Genomic DNA, 7,866 nt, shown 5'->3' with positions numbered 1-7,866 from the left:
GGGTTCAAGTTCCGCCACTGCTTGCAAGAACTCGTAATCACTATTAGACATACGAAAACATGTAATTTAAATACGAAAGGGATGTTTCAAAATGTGTTTTAAACAGATAGTTTTAATTATCATGTCAACAAATTGTAAAATAACTAGAAAAAAGTGTTTTTCAAACAGTGATTTTTGCATTTGGTTAGAGACAAAATGCATTTTTGAAAAAACATGTTTGTACGTGTTTACAGAAAATATTTTTTGAGATCGCAATCCCAAACAATCAAAAATGAACCAAACTTTTGATTCTGCAGAAGCACTAATACAGATAACAAGAATAACTAAAGAAAACAATAGCAGTTTTAACTGAATTTCATGCATACCGAATAGAAAATTTGGCGGACTTAATTGTTAATTCAGAAATAGTATCCCTGTTTAGATCAATCCCCATTGAAACCGAATGCATTTAACCGTCAACAAATATTATCAAATCTGCCACAAACAGCTGCTACAAAGTTGTAAAGATCTATCAGTCCCAACAGTCATTTCTGAGCATTATATGTAAAACATTTCTATGTAAAATCATCCTTGCTTGGTTTAAGTATGATATCAGCGTTCAATTACATAACTTTAACATATATAAAACTAAATTATATTTTCAATGATACCCAAAGAGCGTTTTTTTAACACGCTGTAAAAGGAAATGATGTGATTAATCATCTCGTTAATTGGATTAATTTAGTTTGCAGATCGATGAAAGTAACTGGCAATTACAATTAAAATACTGTTGGTGCATAAATCCCGAGTTCTATTACGTTTATTGCTCTATTTGTTATGTACTTGATATTTCAGTCATATATGTACGTGGACATTTATACTTTGTGTTTATGATGCTTAGTATAATGTCGTGAATAGGTCAAGCAGTCGGTTGGCTGCTCAAGACCATCGACCGATGGTAGGGACCATCGGTCGAGGGACTGTCACCATCGGCCGAAGGTCCCCGACCACCGGCCGATGGTCACTGTATTTAGTATAAATACGGGTTTCGTGGTTTTGTGTTAGGCGACACACCATAAACCCATAAACCCTAGTTTTTTCTGCCCAGATACGTAAGAACTACCCTCGGCCGTTCGTCATTGACCATCTACCGAGTGTCTTGACCTTCGACCGATAGTTACTCACACTCGACCGACCGTCTTAAGTTGAACCGGAGGACAGTTTGTGATAACCTTGAACCGTTTGTCTAGACCATCGACCGTTCGTCCTTAGACCATCGACCGATTGTCTCAGTCCTCCGACCGATCGTCTCAGTCCATCGGCCGATCCTCTTTTAATCCAGAATAATTTAATTAGTCCATAATTAATCACTTAATCAGTTAATAATGTCTGATACAAACGAGAAATTAACAAACGAATACAGTGCACTTGTTATTGCACCCGGAATTCAAAGACTATTATTAAGCGAAAGTGAATCAGGATCTAACAATAAAGTTCCGAGGCTTGAAAACTTAAAAGACTTTTTAGAATGGAAAGTTAGGTTTGTGATTTACCTTAATGGACAAGATTCTCGACTTTGGGAGTGTATTGAGACTCCTTTTGTTTGGCCATCAGGGGCTGACGGTGAACCTAAAGAAACTCATGATTTTGATCCCGCAGAACGTGAAGGGTATAATCTTGAGTGTCGGTGTTATGCTCAGTTAACGCAAGCCTTGTCTAAGGAAATCTTCGGTCAGTTTAAGAACCGTTATAAGACATGCTATACTCTTTGGCAGGCTATTGTGTCCGCAACTGAGGGTACTGCTACTTATAAAGCAACTAAAGGTAAAGTGTTGAAGGATGAGTGGAAGGTGTTTGCAGCACTTCCAACAGAAACTTTGAGCCAGACCTTAGAAAGGTACAGGTTATTGATTGCCGAGATGACGGATTATGGGATTGAGGTAAAAGATGATAAGGCAATAAAAGTGTTGGCACTTGGTCTTCCTGAGAAGTGGGATTATGAAGTAGAGAAGATCCAAAACCTATATGTTGCTTCGGCACGTCCTTTGACATTGACTGCATTTACTTCAAAGTTAATGGAGAAGGATATTCAGGTTGAGGCCAAAAGGAAAAGGCTTGGTACTGTAGCAGCCAATGTCACATCTAGTGCTTCTTCTTCTGGTCATGCTCCATTGCAGACAGCGTACATCACAGCAAATGCAAATCAGATATCTGCACCAAAGTCACAATCTGGTTACTTTAATGCTAAAATACAGAACTCTACAATTAAGATGATTGAGGACGTTCCGACTCAGCAGACTCAGATTCCACCTCAGACTCAGACTCAGAGTCCTATGTTTCAAACTGACAATATCAGGAAAAGGTCTATTGAGTCCATTCAGGAGGACATGGCTTTAGCTGCTATCGTTGTTAACTCTTACAACGATATGATTAGTGGACAGGTTCTTAACAATCATCTCGAGAATGAAGATTATGATCAGATCGATGAAGATGAGCTAGAGAGGATGGACATTCTGTACTGTATGGGTAGCATTGTTAGGCGTGCAAGGAAGTATTTAAAGAGAACTGGACAACGATCTTTGAGTTTAAACAGGGATTCTAAGTTTGGTTTTGACATGGCGAAGGTTAGATGTTATAACTGTGATGAACTTGGTCACTTCAAGAAGACTTGTACTAGACCACCAAAGGCTGGTTATCATGATCCTTTTCTTAGTACAACCATCTCAGTGACTCCCCAACACGTCATTGTTGAGAAGGAATCATCTGGTTCTGCTCAACCTAAAGCCTTAACTGGTTCCACAATATATCCTGATGAAGTTTGTGACTGGTCTATTCCAGTTGATGCTCAGAAAGCTAATGTTGTATTTGTGGGAAAGAGTCCGGCTGAAATTGAGGAAGAAAGAGTAGTTCGTAGAAGAGCAGGTTGTAAGGGTAAAGATAATCCAAACTGCACATGCTACGTGTGCAAGTGTGATGCAAGGTTAAAGAGAGCTGAGGAGCTTATGAAATGGTGTTTCAGAAAGAGGGTTAAGGAACAGCTGTATGATAAGTTCCGGAAAGCCAAGGATTTGTCAGACATTGAGTTTACTACTGATCCATCCGATGAAGAAGAAGGTAAAAGTTGTCATGAGGGTACTTGGTTCAGAGAAGTGTTGGGTCATTTGCTCAACCGTGATTTTGTGAGTGGTGATAAGAAAGTTGTGACGGTTCAAAGTCAAGTTAGTTCAGATAATAGTGAGGGTAAGGAAGGTTATGAAGCTGATTATTCGGACAGCACAAGTTCGGAGTACGAATCAGAGTCAGATGCAGAATCACAGGATGGAAGGCATAACTATGCTTTTATGGCTAATACTTCCAGTAACGATAAGGTATGTACTGATTCAATTTCTAAATGTGCTTATTGTTTTGGTTATGAACAGGAAATTGAAAGACTTGGATGCGTTATTTCTAAGCTAAGTGAAATACCTGTTACTTGTGAGACCTGCCCTAAACTTAGGACTGACCTTAAGAACCTAAGCTTAGAAAATCAGACCAACAAGAAGAACTATGAAGATGCCCTTTTCTACCTTAACAAACAGAAAGAATATGTTGAGGTGATTAAGTCTCTAGAAAACCAAATAGGTCACATGAAATCAACGATTAGAGATGATGAAAAGGTGATCACAATGTATTTGGGGCAAATAGAGACTCTTAAGGCTGAAAAGGATTCTTTTAAGTTAAAATATGAGTCTGAGAAAGCTAGAATAGATAACTGGCAGAGGATGTCGTATGTGACTCAGACTTTTAATCATTCTAATCGGGAGGGTCTGGGATATTCTGAGGTTGCACCACCTATTATGGGTGAGTATGTTAATAAGCCCGTAGAGAAGTTTAAGGAACCAGTGGTGGAACCACCATATGGTAAACCTAAGGAGACCCCAGTGGTTAGTGCTAGTAAGGTTGTTGATTCTAAGAACCCTACAGAGGTTGTTTATGAGACTGAGTCTGATACTGACATAGACACTGAGAAAGATAGCAAACCATTTGTACCAGTGACTAAGCCAGTTACGATTCTTAAGAATCCAAAACACAGTGAGAATAGGAGTGAGAGTCTTAAGACGCCGACAAAGAGTGTAGAAAGGCCCAAACAGAGTAAGAAAAAGACCACTTTGTCTACTCCTATTAAGTTTGTTAAAGAAAATAATTCAGGAAAACAGCAGGTTAGTGTTCCTAAGGTAGAACAACCACCTAAAGGTGGGAGTTCTAATTCTGAGATAGTGTCCAAGTATGTTCCGCCTAGTCGGCGTCAGACTGTTGAAAAACAGGTTTTGACACCCCCTACGATTAGACAACGTACTGAACAGCCTAGGAGACAGTTTTCACCGATTAGACGCAGGTTGTTTAACGTTAATGATTTTGATAATGTTAACTGTTTCAAATGTGGGAGGCTGGGACACAGGGCTGTGGATTGTGGACCCATTAGACAGACACCCCGCAGGAAGATTGATCTCAGTCCAAATCGTTCCTTTTATAGAAGATCATCTTCTCCTGTGCACAATTCAAATGTGAAAGTAATTGATTCAAAGGTTTTTCAAACTAACGATTATTATAGAAAACCATTGCCTAAATATACAGTTTGGAGACCAAAATCTGAGGTGAAGGGTGTTCAATGTCCTGCAGGTCCTTCGGGATCCAAGGGACAATGGGTGGAATTGCCAGTTGTTGGCATTGACGGGAAACCCACTGCCATTAGGGCATGGGTTGCCCTTTCTAACTAATCCTCTTACTTTAATGTGCAGGTCGCCTACAATCCACGCTGCAGTACATGGATTGTTGATAGTGGGGCGTCCAGGCACATGACAGGGAACTTGTCCTTACTTTCTAATGTGAAAACAGTGGATGGTGGACCGGTTTCTTTTGCTGGTAGTGAAGGAGGGTTTATTACTGCTCAAGGTGTAATCGCGAATGAAAATGTCAGCTTTGATAAGGTTAATTTTGTGGAGCAGATGTCAAACAATCTGCTTTCAGTCTCTCAGGTTGCTGACAAGAAGTATACTGTAGCATTTGATGATAAACAATGCTATATTTTGAAGAAAGAATTTGTTATTCCGGAAGACATGATTCTGATGACTGCTCCCAGATGCAAGGATCTCTATATCCTTGACATGCGTAAGGCTCATGTAAAGGAAGCTACTGGCCATCAGGCTTTCGTTTCTAAAGCTACTGAACAAGAGTCTATCATATGGCACAAGCGTATGGGTCATTTGAGTCTGAGGAAGATGAACAATCTAGTCCACAATGGATTAGTTGATGGTGTTAATCTTAAAAGTTTTCATATTCCTGATGTGTGTCTTCCATGTAAACAGGGGAAACAAACGAAAAAGTCACATGCTACCAAAAAGCATCATTCTGTTAACATTCCTTTGGAGTTGTTGCATATGGATCTTTTTGGTCCAGTCAACTGTAAAACTCTCACAGGAGAATCTTATTGCTTGGTAGTTACTGATGAATATTCACGTTTTTCTTGGGTGGTGATGTTGAAGAATAAATCGGATACTTTTGAGCATATTAAGGTGCTGATTCTAAAGCTCGAAAGTTTATATAAATTGAAAGTGAGAAAGATTCGTACTGATAATGGTACGGAGTTTAAGAACAATCAGATGCTGCAGTTTTGTAACGAAAAGGGGATACAACAGCAGTTCAGTCCTGCTTATACACCACAGTCAAATGGTGTTGCTGAGAGAAAGAACAGGACTTTGATTGAGACCGCAAGAACAATGTTAGCTGATTCATGTCTTCCGATTGCCTTCTGGGATGAAGCAGTGAGTACAGCGTGTTATGTTATGAACAGAGTTCTCGTGGTGAAGCGTCATGGTAAAACTTGTTACGAGCTGCTGCATAAGAGAAAACCTAATATTAAACATTTCGAACCCTTTGGCGCACCTTGTACTATTTTGGTACGTGATGCTGGAGGAAAATTTAATTCAAAGGTTGTTTCTGGTATCTTCTTGGGTTACGGGAATCCGAACAAGCGGGTGTATAACAATGAGACAAAACGTCTGGAAGAACAGTTTGAAGTTGATATTCAGCGCAATGCACCGCCTCGTGTCAGTAAAGGTTATGCATGGCAGTTTGAGTATGATAAGCTTTTTGATTCATTCAATCTTCCACCAGGTGCTACAGAGGAAGAACTTCTGACTCAGATATTGTTTGATTCTCGGAATTCTTCAGAAAATGTTATCACTATTCCTACGCAGGTTCAGAATCCGGTTTCTAGCGTGCAACCAAGTCCACAAAGTGTTCAAGGTAATCTTGAGTCTAATGAGGACGGGGTAGTTGATACAGATGAAGATAGTGAGTTAGATGATGATGTGGAACGTACAGTATTGACAGAGAGACATCTGAATCCTCTATATAACCAACCATCTACTGTGACTGATCCAGAACCGATAGCAGATGCAGGAGGTGTACGGAGATCGAATCGTGTTATTCTGCCACCAAAGCGTCTGGCAGACTATTATGTGGATACAAGAGGACTGCCTAGTGTCAATCCTCCTCAAACTACTACATCTGGGGCATCCACGTCAGGAGTTATCTCTACATCCGAGGTTCCCGCGGTTACTGAAAATATGACTGCAGTTGAAGATGTTCAAAGTGAAAGTGCGAATTTGGTGACAGCTTTTTATTCATCATTGAACAAGACAGGGAGAGTGTTTGTTCATGCCCACTCGTGTTATGTGTGTCAAATCGAGCCGGAAGATGTATACGAAGCTTTAAAGTACGATGAGTGGGTAAGTGCTATGCAGGAAGAGCTGTTGCAATTTAAACATCTTAAGGTTTGGAGGTTAGTCAATCCACCGCATGGTTGTGTACCCTATGGTCTTCATTGGGTTTTGAAGAATAAGAAAGATGAGCAGGGTATAGTGATTTGTAATAAAGCTAGATTGGTGGTTAAGGGATATCAACAAATCCCGAAAATTGACTATGATGAGGTTTTTGCTCCAGTTGCGAGACTGGAGGCTATCAGGATTTTCTTGTCCTTCGCGTCCTATATGGGTTTCAAAGTTTATCAAATGGATGTGAAGAGTGCGTTTTTGTATGGTGAGATAAACGAGAAAGTGTTTGTTGAACAACCGCCTGGTTTTGAGGATCCGCATTTCCCAGAAAAGGTGTATCGACTAGAAAAGGCGCTATATGGTCTACACCAAGCTCCTAGAGCTTGGTATGCAACTTTGTCCAACTACATGCTTGAGAATGGTTTTCGGAGAGGTGTCATTGATCAGACACTTTTCATCAAGAAGAAAGGACAACATCTTATGTTAGTGCAGGTCTATGTTGATGATATTATTTTCGGGTCTACAGATCAGAGTATGGTTGATGAGTTCGAGAAGGTTATGCAACGGAAGTTTAAGATGAGTTCCATGGGAACTATTAAGTTTTTCTTAGGTTTGCAGGTAGCTCAAACGGATAAAGGCATCTTCTTACATCAGACGAAGTATGTTGCTGATATCCTTAAGCGCTTTCAGGTAGATACAGAGAGACCAGCTAAGACTCCGTTGTCGGTTAATCATGGGATTTCACCAGATAAGGAGGGTGCTCCAGTGGACCCTACTTTGTACAGGGCTATCATAGGTTCTCTAATGTACCTAACTGCTTCTAGACCAGATATAATGTTTGCGGTGTGCCTGTGTGCTCGTTATCAGGCAAACCCTAATGTTCATCATATGTTAGTGGTCAAGAAGATTCTGAGGTATCTAAAAGATACTCCCAGCTTAGGGTTATGGTATCCGTGTGAGGATGGTTTTGATCTCACAGCGTACAGTGATTCAGACTATGGAGGTTGCAAGAAAGATTTCAAGTCAACATCAGGAGGGTGTCAATTTCTTGGTAGCAAACTAGTAACCTGGC

Source organism: Rutidosis leptorrhynchoides, chromosome 4 (assembly GCF_046630445.1).
Source record: "Rutidosis leptorrhynchoides isolate AG116_Rl617_1_P2 chromosome 4, CSIRO_AGI_Rlap_v1, whole genome shotgun sequence".
NCBI classification, from domain to species: Eukaryota; Viridiplantae; Streptophyta; class Magnoliopsida; order Asterales; family Asteraceae; genus Rutidosis; species Rutidosis leptorrhynchoides.
Note: the sequence above shows the minus strand (reverse complement) of the source record.